We start from the raw sequence: 16,294 nt of genomic DNA, 5'->3' as shown, positions 1-16,294 counted from the left end.
GATTACCCAGCATCCTAAGAGGAGAATGGAGAAGAAGGGACTGCAGCATGGTCATCTCCCCTGGGGGTGATTTCTCTCTCTCTCTCATTCATTCTCTCTCCAGTGAGGACACATGCCCTACAGATTTTTTTTTTAATTACTAGACTACCATAAATAGGTTTTATCCACTGATCTCTGCATGAAGAACATCCTCTGAGAAAGCTGAGCAATAAGATATTTGTAATTGTCTAGCCTTTTAACCCACAGTAAAATATGTTACTCCTGAGTTTACATAAAAAAGGAAATGCTTCTTACATAAGAAAACAGAAAATGCACAAGAGATGTAATAATTTTTAGTGGGGTTCTAGGTATATTGTCTCTGGGAGTTCTCATGGAAAGCAGCCACTGTTACTTTCCAAAAATGTTTATTTATCTTAGCTCATTGCAAGGATAATTTTATGTTCAAAAGGGCATCATTATAACTAAGGTGATCAGACATAACTTTAGATTATCCTCATTTTTTTTTCTGTACTTAAACATTCTGCACAAATACTGCCTACCATTATTGGTTCAGTCATTGGTCTCGTCTCAGACTTAGCATATACAAAATTACAGAAATAAGATGTACCAGTCATGATGTGAGAGAGCAAAATTAGAGAAGGTTGTTGATAAAGCATAGGTACAGGCAGGTTATTATTAGTAAGAGAGCATACTGGATTAGTGAATAGCCTTAAATAAGAACAGAGGGAAAATAAATGGATAAAGATAGACTGAGAAATCTAAGTATGGAAGTATCTTCTGTTAATTGGTAATCAGCATAACCTGTCTACCCTATGCATATTTCAAGAATTTGAGTCTATTGTTTACTTGTGTGGAATAGAGAACTGAAATTTAAGATCTTTCTTGTACAAAATTTAATTCTTTCACTTCAATAATGGATGAAGTTATTTCCAAGAATAAATTCCTAGTACCTTAATTGTTTACAAGGTAAAGAAGAATATGTGATAGGGTATATTTGTCCAGTGATCCCCAAGGTCAGTATTTCTCTAATGTCTTTTCCAGAAGACCAGATCATCTGATTTAGATAACATAAATGATGATTAGTTGGTTGAAGGAAAGGAAGTCCATGATAAGACCAATATAAATGATTTAAAATATCCAGCTAATCAGTTTGCAGAAGACTGGAAACAAGCATGAATGGATTTGCTGTTATTTGCATGGGTCTGTCAGTGCCCTTTGGAGAGGATAATCTGTGACTTGATAAGAAAGAATAGAAGGATATTAGAGCTAATGATAGTAAACCGGGTCACCAGGGATTAAGGATATATGATAGTTCATATAAATTTAACCTTTGTTCTTTTAATCTTCCCTAAGAATTCTGAGTAATTTTGACACAGAAGTATCTGAATAAGGAACACAATTTTGCATAGTAACTATCACAGTAAAATGTTTTTCTCTAATACCAGAGACATAAATTGAAATGTTCTGGAGAGAGAAAATAAAATATGACAGTTTTAGCTCTGACAGTGATAGCTTTTTAATAAGAGAATACTCTTAACCATTCATAAAAAACGTATTGTTACTTACAATATATCATGTAAACATAAAGGGAGCTACCATGGCAGTGTTTGAAGGTCCCTGTGGGTGTGATTTCAATCCTTGTCTAATCTTTTTTTTTTTTAATTTTTTTTATTTTTTAGGTTTTTGGCATCAGAGAAAGAGAGAGATAGTGAGAGGGATAGTGAAAAATTACCACTCAAACACAAGGGGGATATGGCCACACTGCAATCCCTTCTTATTCTTCTCCTGGGATTTTGGGCACGCATGCATATGCATCCAGTGTGATTTTTCAAGCCATTGGGTATGGGACTCAAATGGTGGTCAGCCACATGGGAGTCCAGCAGCTTAAATACCATGCCAACTGCTGGTCCCATCCCTGTCTAATCTTTACAGTATTTCCAGTGGAGAATGGTGCTTACAGATGAAATCCAAGTTGGTCGGTGCTCTCCTTGAAAAATCTTCTAGTTAGTTTTGCTTGATACTTCTTACCATTTTGTCACTAAAGAATCCTCATAAAACATTTTGGCAATTATTTTATTTAAAATTATTTTGTTTTGCTAAGCAAGTGTGCTGGTTCCACAAGGCCTAGTCTTAATGAATTATAAACGATTCTTTAAAAATGTATTATAGTCATGAGAGACGGTGTGTATATGTGCATTTGTGAATGCATGTACATGAGACAAGGACAGGACAGGCAGGCAGACTGTCACATCAGAATTCCTTTTTCCTACCCAGCCTTCCAACTTATCATTACTGGGGGCATGTACAAATCCAGTGTATTTTTAGGTCAACTTCAGGTAAGTTGGTCAGCCTTATAGCTTCCAGCACTGCGGTTCGGTATCCTACTGCCTGCACCTCTAAGGTTGAGCCAAGATTATTATTTCTAACGTTTCTTTTCAGAATCACTAGACAAACTTCATGCATCAATAATGGCACCACTGAATGGCACCACAGATATGGCTTTATGAATATTTTTCAAAGTTCTCTGTTTAAAATGTAAAATCACCATTTGGAAAGTTTTTCATTTTCCAGGGAAAATCCAAGTACCACAATTATGGTACTCATGTTCCTTTTCACTGTCTGTCTTTGACTCTGTGGTGAATGCACAAACTATATAGAAAAAAACTTAAAAAAAATAAAACCAGAAAGATTATGGAGAAATTAGCTTTAGGAAGCAGGAAGTCTACTAGGAAGACATGGCAGCCTTCATGGAGATATTCACATGACTAGTAGGACATAGGCTACTACAATTGTTCAGGAGTGCACACTTTCAAATAATGTCTTGATTTTTATGACAAAGCAATCTCTAAAATCACCATATTATCAATGAACTCTGAAGAGTTTGTTGAGGTACCAAAGGTAAAGTTTGATCAATTGACTTTGTACAATCGGTTATTACTCAAAAATCTACAACAATCAATCTTTTGAGTTGCCTTTGATTGGAGGACCTCTTTTTCTATGCATTCCATTTGAAGCACATCCCAATACATTTGAATGTTCTAAAAACAATCAGACAGCATAAAAGCAACTGAGACAATGATTTCTACAGTTAGACAAATAGAAAGCAAGAAAAACAATGTGGTGGGAAAATAAACATATTTTGCAAGGGTATATACCAAATGTTGCACCTCCAAAGCGAAAGTTCAACTACCTCAAACTAAATAAATTAGCTCATATCATTGTTAAGGCAGATTAATCTAGCAGAAGGCAAGGTAATGATTGTAGACTGAGCATAAAGATTCAAATTAATGTTGTTGTTGCTCTGATTATCCCATGTACCACTAGCAATCAAAAATCTTATAAATAGGTCCAGCCATGGTAGCACAGATAGTAGCAGCACTGCTACATGATGCTGGAGAACAAGTGGGAAGGCTCTGGGTTCATGTCTTTGGTCTACCTGAACACAATGGGTGCCCATGATCCAGATGGCAGCAAGGCTGGGGAAATGATTAAATGTGAAAGGCCTGTCAAAACTGCCTATCTCCTTCTCTATTTCTTCAATGAAATAAACAAATTAATAAAATCCAAAAAATCTTACAGTTAATATTTCTGAAATCTTCATTTGTTGAAGAATCTTATAAAAAATCAATACTTTTTATGGCTATGTAGAGGAGAGAAGATCTTTTAAGGCACACTGTCTCTGAGCAAAACCTAGAGATCTCAGAGATTTGAGAAATGAGATGTTCCTTTATGCTTCTTCATTCAGTTAAGAACATGATAATGACTTGATAAATCCAACTGCCATTCCAAATTTTTTTTTTCTCTTCTCTTCCTCTCAGAGGAGGACTTTAATTATTACTTCTTTGAAAAAAAAAATAGAACAATTCCACAGGAATTTCCTTATTGTTCTACCATAATCAGTATGAATAGATACTCATATGGTCAATATTTATTGATTCTTCTTCTATTAGAATTGCTATTATCAAAAGGCATAAACTTAACTTTTGCTTAGGACCTTATCTTTTTGTACATCCCTGGACTTCCATGTAGTTGACTCCAGCTGAGTCCCAGACCCAGTGACTTGAATCTCACTCCAGGCATGAGTGCGTGCATGCCCAAAATACTGAGAGCAGAATGGAGGAGAAAGGATAGAGGCATGGTGATGGGGGCGGGAGGGGGAGAGGATTCTCACTTTCTCTCTTTCTCTCCAGCGAGTGCATGTACCTATAGCAATAATCTCTCTTAAAAAAAGAAAATAAAATTTTGGATTGATAATATGACAATGCTGAATATAAAAGCAGATAGTTTGCTAAAATATTTATGAATACATTATATGCACCTAATCTACATCATCTAACATGATAGCCCAACAAGGAAAAAAGGGAGTGAAAATGAAATACCTTAAATGAAAATTTTGCTGTATAATTTTCAATATATTACCTTATGACTTTGACCTAGTATGATTGGCTCAAGACTCATATAGATTGATGTTAAACTCTGACAAATTGTTAATTATGTACAATTGATTTAACAGAAAATTGAATGTAAGCTGCATCTTAATTCAAAACCAATGTTATAACAGAATTCTCTACAATGTTGATTTATCTTAAACAATTACTTTTAAAATGCTTATTAGTTAATATCCAGATTAAGAAATCTAAGTTCTTTGGGTTTTGTGGGATACAGTTGTTCAACTGCATTTTGAAAAATGTGAGGATTAAAACATTTATACTTTAGAGTCAAATTTAGGATTTGCAAAGTTTTAAATAAGTATGGCAGAAAAAAACAATACCTTGTTTCCAAGATATTATTCATGACCAAAATGTAGAGCAAACAGTCGTACCTCACAAACAACTTCTAGCAGTTCACAAAAACATGCTGTTAGCTAATATACGGTCCTGGAAGAATAGAACTAGTATAAAAAAATGTGTTATAGGGCTAGTCCAATAACATACTGTTTGAGTGTTATGCAACAGGGGCTGGTTTCTACATGGCCAACTGTGGTTCAAGTCCCAGTCCTGCTTGCTTGAAAAACATGCAAGGCAACATGCATACATATAGAAGATCCTGGGGCAGTGCTTTCTCTCTTGATCTCTCTCTGATGAGTATGGAGGCCCTCGAACAATAAATTTAAAATAAGAAAGAAAAATACGTTACAAACTATAGTTACATTCTGTTGGTTAGGTCATCAGTTAAGGTTGGTGCAAAAGAATGAATGTTGCGGTAAAGGTAAAGACTTTTAATATTATGATTGTACTGTCTATCCTATTAGGTTGAAAAAATAGTCTAGACAAGGTGGAAAAATTACACAAGAAATGTTTATAAGGTAGGCTAAAAGAAAAACCTTACACTGAACAAATTTTATTTGTGGAGAGAACAAGTCATGAATGAGGCTGCACTCACAACCAGAAGAGGGTCAGAACACTCAACAGTGTTAGCAGTGAGCTTGGGAAGTGAAGCAGAGAAATCACCTGATTTGCCACAATCAGGCATCCACCCTACTTGGGCATGATCTGATCAGCAGGCTGCCTGAAACTTCACTGAAAACAGTGGTTTGTGATTTGCTGAAACCTAGGTATGTGAACAAAAATATACACTCCTAAATTAGGTTTTGGTTTGTTTATGGACTAAGTTAAATTGTTGTTTGTTACACAGGAAATCAAACACTCAGAGTAATGACCTCATTTGACAGCTGCTACGTGCCAGATACGTAACTCATTTAAACCTCTTACAAACCTTGCCAAGTAAGTCAAACAGAGCAGAGAAAGACAAAAGAAAGACTCAGTGAATTAAGTTGCTCAACATCACACAGCTCATTCTTCTTCACGGTACTTAAAATAAGTAAGTTCAATCAATAATTAAGTCATAAATTATTACCTAAGTTCTATACGTTCTAGTAGAATATTAACTCCATGGCCATTTCATATTCCCCAGAATCTAGCCCTATATTTTCTCTCAATAAATATTTATTATATAAACTAACTGTCTTAGGAGTATGGATCAAAAGGAAACAGGAAAATATGGCTGAGAATTTTAACATGGTTTTTGTAGGATATGTTTTCTTCTCATGATATTTTTTCCAAATCAAGGCATCTTAAATGTTTCCTGTATTTTAATTTATTTCACATATTAACTATGTTCTTCCTGTACTGGAGTAGTGCGTACACTTGCTGTATCACATTCACACAAACTAACAACTTAAAACAATGGAAATGTCTCAACTCACAGTTCTGGAATCAAGGTCTCTGCAAGGCCGCCCTCCTCCAGGGTTCTGAGGTAATTCTCTGTTTTATCTCCTTCTGCTTTAGGTAGCATCACTCCACTCTAACTCTGTCTTTAAATAGCCTCTTCTCTATGGTCTGTGTGTCAAGGTGTTTCCCCCCACCCTGCTTTTTTTCTAAAAGATTTTTGCTATAGGGTGTGTGCACTAGAAATCACCCCACAGAGGGGATGGCCATGCTACAATCTCTTCTCTTCCATTCTCCTCTTGGGATTTTGGGCATGCAAGGGGATTTTGGGAATGCACGTACAAGGGCCTGGTATGAGTTTTAAGCCACCAGGTTCAGGACTCAAACCACAGTCAACTATGTGGGAGTCCAGAGATGTAACCATTTTGCCCTCGCTAGCCCCTCAGCTTTTTTTCTTGGAAAGACATTTGTGATTAGATTTAGAGGCTACCCAGACAATCTGAGATAATCTCCCCAGGTCAAAATCCTTAACTAAATCATATCTGCAAAGATCTTTTTTCCCAATAAGGTAACATTTACAAGTCTCATGTGTTTGAACTGAATATATATGGGTAGCTATTATTTAGCCTATTAGATCTCTCATACATAACTCATTATTAAATATTTTGAAGATTTTTTTTGAAGATCTATATGTGTGGGTTAAACTTAGAAAAAATTACACATCACCTATGCTATTTCTATTGGATCATGCAGAAAACAACCTCTGAGAATTCATTTCAGTTTAAAAAGAGTTAATAAAAAGAGTTTGGAAAATTGTATGGGTGTTTTCATTTATATCAAATTTATTTTGACATTTCATATCATTCCCTCCATTATCACTAGAAAATGGTTAAAATTTTGACCACATATTAGTAATTATTTCTTATGACTTTTCTTAAACTCATATCTTATTTTTTTTGGAAAGGTTTTTGCTACAGGGCACGTGTGCTCACCAGAAAGACAGAGAGAGACAGAGAGAAAGTGAGAAAGCACCCCCTGGGGGGCCGGCCACGCCACAATCCCTTCTCCTCCATTCTCCTCTTGGGATCTTGGGCATGCACGCACACACGCCCAGCATGAGTTTAAGGCACCAGGTCTGGAACTTGAACCAGGGTCTACATGGGAGTTCAACAACATAGCCATTAAGCTAACTGCTGGTCCCTTAAACTCAAATGTCTCATCGCGGCTTTTCAATTGTGAAAAAATTATCTTTTTTGACTTGATATTTATTAACCTTACATTAAATAAAGAGTATTAAAAAATTGACTCAAGTAAATTAGTGACCTAATTAGCTGAATAACCCAAAATAGAAAAAGAAATAAGAAATTCCCAGATTATACTGTATCTGAAATATAGAATAAATTATAAAAAAGTTATTTGTAAAATAAAAGATAATGAATTGAGAAACAAGAAACTAAAACAACAACAATAAGAATAACAAAACTTTATTGATTTACAAAAAGATATATATAAAATTAGGGCCAGCAGTTGGCATGATAGTTAAGGTGCTAGACTCCCACATGGCCAACTGCAGTTCAAGTCCTGGACCTGGCAGCCTGAAATTCATGCCGGACGCATGTGTGCACATACACAAAATTCTGAGAGGAGAATGGATTTTGGTGTGGCTATCTCCCCTGGGAGAAAATTTCTCATTTTCCCTTTCACGGTCTCTCTCGCATGCACGCACGTGTGAGCACATCCAACCTATGGCAAAAACCTAAAAATAAAAAGTATACACACACACACACACACACATAATTGATAATCTCATTGAGAATCTCACAAAATAACTGCTTTTTAAATAATACTTTGGATCCAGACAATGGTGTGTTAGGGAGGCTGGATCCCACACGGCCAGCTTCATGGTCTAAGTCCCAGACCCTGTGACTTGAGAATCACGCTTAGCATATGTGCATGCATCCCCCAAATCCTAAGAGAGTGGTGAGATTGTGGAAAGCCATCTCCCCTGGAGGATGACGTCTCACTTTCTCTTCTTCCTCTATCTCTCTGTCTCTCTTAAGTAAGCATACATGCCCTGTAGCAAAAACCTAAAGCAATAATAATAATAATAATAATAATAATAATAATAATACCTTAATACTCATTACTGGTAAATTGCCATTCTGGGACTTCCAAACCTGCAGCCACCTGTTAAATAAAATCTTTAAAAAAAAAAAAAAAAAAAAAAAAAGAAAGGTAGTCGTGGCTCAGAAACTTGAAATCATATGAGCAAGTTGAGTGAAAAGTTAGGATTTAACCCTAGTTTTTTTTATTCTAATGTATTTTAACACCTCACTGTACCATACTACAGCCATGTGGTACATAATCTTCTTGTTAATGATGTACTGCATATGCAAAACACATATATTATGGTGATCTCATAAGGTTATAATGGAGCTGAAAAGATCCTATTACCTAGTAACCTCATAGCCAATCATACTGCTACAACGCAACACATTACTCATCTGTTTGTGGTGATGCTGATGTCAACAAACTTACTACTCTGCCAGTCTTACAAAAATACAACACTTGTAATTCTGTAGAGGACACAGTAGTTGACAATGATAAGAAACAACTATGTTTAGGACCAGCAGTTAGCGTCATGGCTATGTCGCTGAACTCCCATGTAGTTGACCGTGGTTTGAGACCCAGTAGCTTATACTCATGCTGGGCTCGTGTGCATGTGCCCAAGATCCCAAGAGGAGAATGGAGGAGAAGGGACTGTGGTGTGGCCATCCCCCCTGGGGGGTGATTTCTCGCTTTCTGTCTCTCTGTCTCTCTGGCGAGCACAAGTGCCCTGTAGCAAAAACCTCTCCAAAAAAAATAAATAATAATGAACAACTAGGTTATTATATATTTATCACATAATACTGCTTATAGTTATTTTTAAAATACATTCTTCTTATAAAAATAGTTGGGGGTCAACAGGTAGCATAGTAGTTAAGACCCTGGACTCCCTCCCACATGGCCAACCACTTTTAAAGTCCCAGACCTGGTCACTTGAAAACCAACCCAGCTGCATATGCACGCATCCCTAAAATCCCAGGAGGAGAATGAAAGAGAAGAGATTGTGGTGAGGCCATCTCCCTTGGGGGGGAGGTTCTCACTTTCTGTCTCATTATCTTTGTTTCTTTCTCTCTCTGGCTAGCACACATGCCTTATGGCAATAGAAAAAAAAAGTTTACTTTCAAACATTATGCAATGTCAAACCCACAGCAGCCTTGTTCATTCTTTGTGTTTATTGTGTCTCTTGACTGACTTCTTTTCCTTGTGCTTGATTTGTTTAACCTCATGTTGTTTTGTTAGTCTTCACCATTCAAAATCCATTTCTAAAATAGTAGACTATGTCATATAGGTTCGCATTAAGTGGACTCTATGATGTTTGTATGATGTCAAAATTGCCTAAAGATGCATTTTTTTTCAGACAATAACTCTATCATTGATACATGATTGCAGGTTCTTCAGATGGCTGGTCTTTTTTTCCTTCTTCTTCCACTATTAGTATACTGCTAAAGCTTATCACCTCATTAACTAGTGTCTTTTTCTCCATTCTCCTTTCTTCTTCCTCCTCTATCATTGCCATTATCATCATCATAACAGCAACGATTTACATTTAGTAAATCTGAATTAAATGCTAGGCACTTAACAAGTCAGATGTAACATGAATTTTGTATCTATGATCACATTAACTATTCTCCTAAGCCAAACCATATATCATAGCTAAATGGGCATCACTAGATTTTGCATTTAATAAACCACATTTTGCTTACATATTTCTTTTTCTTTTGGAATAAAGGCCATATTCTTATTTTTTAAAGATAGGGTGGAAAATAAACAAAGATTGGGGGATAATTTGAGCTGGTGCCCAGCGTCATAAAAATAAATGAAATGGTAGAACAAAAAAATATGTCCATAGTGTGGTCAGGAGATTACTTTGAGTATAGCATCAGACAGGGCTCTCTGAGCAAGTGATGATTCATTAGAAATCTTTTTTTTTTTTCTAAGATATTTTTGCTATAGCACGTGTGTGCTCACCAGAGCAACAGAAAGAGACAGAGAGACAGAAAGTGAGAACACTCCTTCTGGAGGTATGGCCATGCTGCAATCCCTTTTCCATTCTCCTCTTGAGATTTTGGGCATGCATGCACATATGCCCAGTGTAGAAAGTAAGCCACCAGGTCTGGGCTTGAACCACAGTTGTCCACATGGGAATCTAGTACCTTAATGATTGTATCACCTGTTGGTCCCAGTTCGAAATCTTACAGAGGAAAATGAGCTAGTAAGCTTAAAAGGAAATTGTTCCAAGAATGGATATAACCATTGAAAAAGTACCATAGAACTTGTCAGAGGCTGACTGATGCTGGGCATACTAATAAAAGGGAATTTGGCATTTATACCTAGTACATTAAAAAAGCTGTGAGATTACTGAATAGAGTTAGCATGCTATGATTTCTAACTGTTATTCAGCAGGTTTTTTTTTAAGCATAGAGATCAGGAAATCCTTTCTCAGTTGAAGTGAGAACTGACTGGAGGCTGGAATAGAAGGCAGCATTGAAAGTGCAGAAATTGAAAGTTAAAAGCAACAGAATATTCTCATTGGTTGGATTTGAGGAATAAGGAAAAGATCAAGAAAACCCTACAGGTAGTTGCTTCAAGGATCTGCAGAAGGCAGGTTCTAATTATAGAACATAAATTTAGTCTGGAGGAGGAAAAGTTTGTGAAGAGCTCTGTTTTAGTTTAGTTTAAGAGGACTATTCGATGATATCAGTCTCAATATCAACTTCATTGTTTACAAATACGTCCTATATACTGAGTTGTCAGAAAAGTCATGACGCATTTTAGCACAGAAAAACACAGAAATATGCGTCATGACTTTTTTGATGACTCAATAAACAATGTGTCCCTTAACATGCCCCCATGAAGTTTATGGTCTGTTTCTGTCATTAGATTACAAGCCTATCAGGGAGAAAACCCACCTTATACTTCCAGTTTTTGCTACAGGGTGAGCCCTATTGGAAATGCTGTCTCTCTTTTTCTGTCTCTCTTATTCATAAAATAAAATTTTAAAGAAGAAAAAATGGGATTTAGTTTTAAAAAACCCTAAAATATACTTAAGTGAACAAAATTTAAAATACTTACCATGACCTTCATTCATTTTTTACATTTCTTTTTCTCATCAGATATTATTAAATAATTACTTATTAAGCCAGTACTATGTTCTAGTTACTATCTAGAGCACACAAGTTGGTACAGCAATGAACAAAATGGACAGAGATCCCACTTAGGATGGAGTTAACCAGTTAAATAGTAACACACAAGCCAAGTATTAGTATATTGGAAGGGAATAATCTTATGTGGAGGAAAATATAGAGGAAAGTTGAAGGGGGTCATGTATGCCGAGTGCAAGTACAATTAGTAATATCACAAAGTAGTTAAAATGCTTTTCACGAATGAATGGGATTTGTGGCACATCTTGAAAAAGCGTTAAGAATCAACTATTCAAATATCTTGGGGAATAGTACACTAGAATGGTAGAAGACCCAATTCAATGGTGAAAACTGAAACATTTCAGATAGAACAAAAAGGTTCATGCATCAGGGGTCGGGGATCTCATGGATATAGAATGAGGCCAGGGTAATAAGAAGCCGGAAAAGATTTCAAGGTTGATCAATGTTGAACAATGGTGAGAAACTGGCTTTTACATATGGTGAAACGAAGTTATTTTTCCAAGGTTTAAAGTCCTTACTTTTTATTTCTGAGAGAGATTTTTGCTATCGGGTGTGTGTGCTTGCTGGAGAGAGAGAGACAGAAAGTGAGAAATCACCCTGCACTGGGGGTGACCATGCTACAATTCCTTCTCCTTCACTCTCCTCTTGGGATTTTGGGCATGCATGCACATACATGAGTTTCAAGCTGCTGGGTCCAGACTCAAACCACAGTCGGCCGTGCAGGAGTCCAGTGATGTAATCATTACATCATCTGCTGGCTCCAGTGTGGAGGAATAGAGATTTTAGGCTTAATGAAGTAGGTTTAAATGGCATGTACTTACTTCCGTGATCTCTTTGATAATATCATATCAAGGACAACAAAAGATGTAAGTCAAATTAAATTGAAGTGTATTCTTTTGCTTACATCACTTCTTGTCTTCTTAGTTATATTAAAAATAACCAATATAGGCCAGCAGAAGTGGCATAATAGTAACATAATTTAATTCCATGATGGTAAGGCCATGTGAGACATTCCTAAGTTCCTATCCCAAGATCTCTCTGTACAAACCAGGTATACACATGCCCATGATCCTTGGCTGGCTGAGACTGAGGGTAGATTGTCATGTAAAGATCATATTAAGGTTTCCAGTTTCCCTTTGTCTCTGTCTCTGTTTCTCTCTCTCTTATGGAAGGAAGAAATAAATGAACTGAAAAAATAGTAACCAATATAGATTAATTTATTTTTCAATTGCACTTTTAATACTTATTAAATTTAAAATAATGTTTAGAGTATTTTCTAGTTATAGAGTTTGATTTGCAAACAAACTATAAGTGCAAACCTCATTTTTTATTAGGAAACTCTTCTATGACTCTAATAAGATCCTAAATTTCTTTCTTTTTGTTTGGAGAGGTTTTTGCTATAGGGCGCGGGTGCTCACCAGTAAAACAGAGAGAGACAGAGAGACAGAAAGCGAGGAATAACCCTCCAGGGGGGATGGCCATGCCACAATATCTTCTGCTCCATTCTCCTCTTGGGATCTTCGGCATGCAAGTACATGTGCCTGGCATGAGTTTAAGCCACCAGGTCCGGGACTTGGACAGTTGACTACATGGGAGTCCAGTGACATAGCCATTATGCTAACTGGTGGTGCCAAGATCCTAAATTTATTAGTTCTATTCCTATACATATTCCAAAATGTTAATACTATGCTTTAGCAAATTATTATTGAATACAGTGACAATCAATTCATTGAACTCAATAGTCAATCCTAATTACTATGTTCAGATAGTAGGAGCTGTGTGAAAAGGGAAAAGAAAAGACAGGAATAAGAAACATGAGAGGGTGAGAGGTTTTGTGGTGGTTAAGGTGCTGGACTCCCACATAGTTGACCTTGGTTTGAGTCCCAGACCTGGTGGCTTGCTTTCTCACTTTCTCTATCTCTCTGTCTATCTCTGATGAGTACCTGTGCTCTATGGCAAACTGAAAAATAATTATAATAATAAATGAAATAATTATTTTATAAAAGAAATGTGCAAGGAAAAGAGAGGGGCATTTGTAAAAGTGATGAAAAAAAAAACAGGCAGTTTGAATCGCTGTGCTACTAAGGAGTAGGTGGTGGCATCTTGCTGTGTGTCTTACTAGCCTTCCTCTTGACTTGCTTGTGTGAGCTTCAGCAGAATTCAAAATGACTGGTGGTAAGACTGGGCAAGACTCTGGAAGGGTCAAGATATAGGTGGATTCCTGCGCACTGGTAGCACTTTTGCATTCCCAGTGGGCTGTATTCATTGACACCTGAAATAGAGTACCACCAGCCTTGGATGTGTGGGTGTGACTGCTGCGGTGTACAACACTGCAATCTTAGATCTTAGAGTACCTCACCACAGAGGTCCTTGAACTGGCTGGAAATGCATCAAAAGACTCAAAGGTAAAGCGTATTATTCCTTGTCACTTGCAGCTTGCTGTTTGTGGAGATGAGGAATTGGACTCTCTCATGAAGGCTACAATCGCTAGTGGTGGTGTTATTCAACACATCCACAAATCTCTGATTGGGAAGAAAGGACAACAGAAGACTGTTGGATTTTGAAGGATGCCTGGATTCCTTATTATCTCAGGACTCTAAATACTCTGACAGCCGTCCAGTATTAATTGATTCCAGTGGACTGTATCTCTGTGAAAAACATCATTTTGCCTTTTTGTAATTCTATTTTAGCAAGTTGTAAGTTTAATTATAATTAGCTTTCCAACCAACAAAATTTCTTTTTTCAAGTCTTAAACATATTTAAGCATTACTGCGGTTTCAAATAAGCTATTGATTCTGAAGTTGTGGTTTTAATTGAGTTGACTTTTTAAAAAACTGTTTGGATTTTAATTGTGATGCAGAAGCTATAGTAACAAACATTTATTTTTGTACAGACATTATATCCATGCTGGTGGATAAGCTCAACAAAGGTCATATACATATAAATATATATATACCTTCTCCTCCATTCTCCTCTTGGGATCTTGGGCATGCACGCACACGTGCCAGGCTTGAGTTTAAGCCACTGGGTCCGGGACTCAAACCGTGGTTGGCTACACTGGAGTCCAGCTACATAGCCATTACACTAACTGCTGGTACCAATAAAGGTCATATTTAAAAAAAAAAACAACAACAACAAAAAATAACAAACAAAAACAATCATAATTTCATTTAAGGGTTGCAATTATTATCATATAAACTTATGTATAAAATAATATTTCAACCTTATAATATTCCATCCCAATATATAAACTATGAATATTTAATAAGTTATGTCTTAAATACATAAAAGAATAAAATGTTTTTTCATGTCTTTCAATCCTGTGGATAACAGTCAAACAAAATAATGATTATATATTTTAATTGTTACTCTAAATATTGAAAGTGTTAAGCACTAATAGGTCAAATCAATTAAAACAGGTATTACTGGCTAGCCATGGTGGCAGAACAGTAAAGCAATAGTACACAACAGTGAAACCACCTGGGAAAGTCTTGAGTATGCCTCCTCAGATCTCCCTACATACACCAGGCACACATGTATATTCCTGTGATCATGGCTGGTTGAAGTTGTGCGTGGATCGTGGCATGAAGATCCTTTTAGGGATGGCTATCCTTCTTTCTCTCTCTCAGTTTTAGGAATAAAGAAATAAACTCAAAGAAAAAAAATAACGGGTAAATACCATTTAAGCAGATAGGTTTTTCCAAATAATATTTTATTCAGCCAGTATAAATTAGTTGAATTAGAAAGTTCAGACCTTTTTTTATTCAGTTCTTGAGAAATAATTGAATGTGTTGAGTTTGCAGTCTCAGATAATATATGTGGCATAAATAAGGTACCTGATATTTATTTTACCTAACTGCATGTTATCTAGTTTCATAATCTTTTTTTCAAAAACACTTCTAAAGAATTGCTTCATTGGAACATACAGATACTTTAAATATACATCAAGTTGTTAGACATGTTATAGTGTTTTGGGGGCATTTAAAAATAGTATCCTTTTGGAGCCAGCAGGTGGTGTGGTGGTTAAAGTGCTGAATTCCCACATGGGAGTTCAACCACAATTCTAGTCCTGAACCCAGCAGCTTATAAAACGCACAAGACATGTGAATAAGTGTGCACAAAATCCCAAGAGGAGAATGAAAAAGGGACTACAGCATGGCCATCCCCCGGGGGGTGATTTCTCACTTTCCTCCTCTCTGGCCTTCTCTGTCTCTAGCAAGTAGATTCACCATATGACATAAGCCTAAAAAGAAAAAATGAATCCATTCTATATTACATTGATTACTTAATTTAGATATATTAATTAGAAATACATTTATAAATTATAAATATAATATGTTATCTGAGTATTTCATCATATGCTAAATCAAAAACCTATCTTCTGTAGGAAGAGTGTGGGAGAAGGGAGAGAGTGAGGGGAAGGGAATCAAGGAGAAAAATAGAAAGGCAAGATGTTTATGGGACACAGGCAACGGATGATTACCTGTTGATGATAATATGTATACTATCTTTAACTGGACTGGTGTACAGTTTATTCATGTTGGGAAATTCATTTTACTAGTAGTAATGATGTAAAGTGACTGAATATATAAAATAAAGAAAAAAGAAAAACCTATCTTTAAGATTTTTTCTAAATTTCCCATCCTCCTTTCTTTGCTTATTGAAGGTCCTACAGTTTCCCAAAGGGGGAAGTAAATAAAAGTGCTAATAATGAGTAGTTTCCCAAGGCACATCCTGTCTTGACTTGGTACACTTTTAATTGAAGGCAAGAATAATCAGTCTCCACTGTGTTTATCAAAACTCTGGAACTTTTTACTACATGTTCTTTTTTTTTTCTTTTAAATATATAAATGATTGCAT

At 36.2% G+C, this 16,294-nt stretch overlaps 1 pseudogene; it reads left to right on the top strand.

Annotated features, from left to right (window-relative positions):
• Positions 1 to 13,998, top strand: part of LOC102473002 (histone H2A.Z pseudogene) — a 30,386-nt pseudogene extending 16,388 nt beyond the window's left edge.
• The last annotated feature ends 2,296 nt before the right edge of the window (positions 13,999 to 16,294 follow it).

The sequence above is a fragment of the Tupaia chinensis genome, unplaced genomic scaffold (genome assembly GCF_000334495.1).
Source record: "Tupaia chinensis unplaced genomic scaffold, TupChi_1.0 Scaffold146594_1, whole genome shotgun sequence".
Classification (NCBI taxonomy): domain Eukaryota; kingdom Metazoa; phylum Chordata; class Mammalia; order Scandentia; family Tupaiidae; genus Tupaia; species Tupaia belangeri.
The sequence above is the reverse complement of the archived record's forward strand: the minus strand, read 5'-3'. Positions and strand labels throughout refer to the sequence as shown.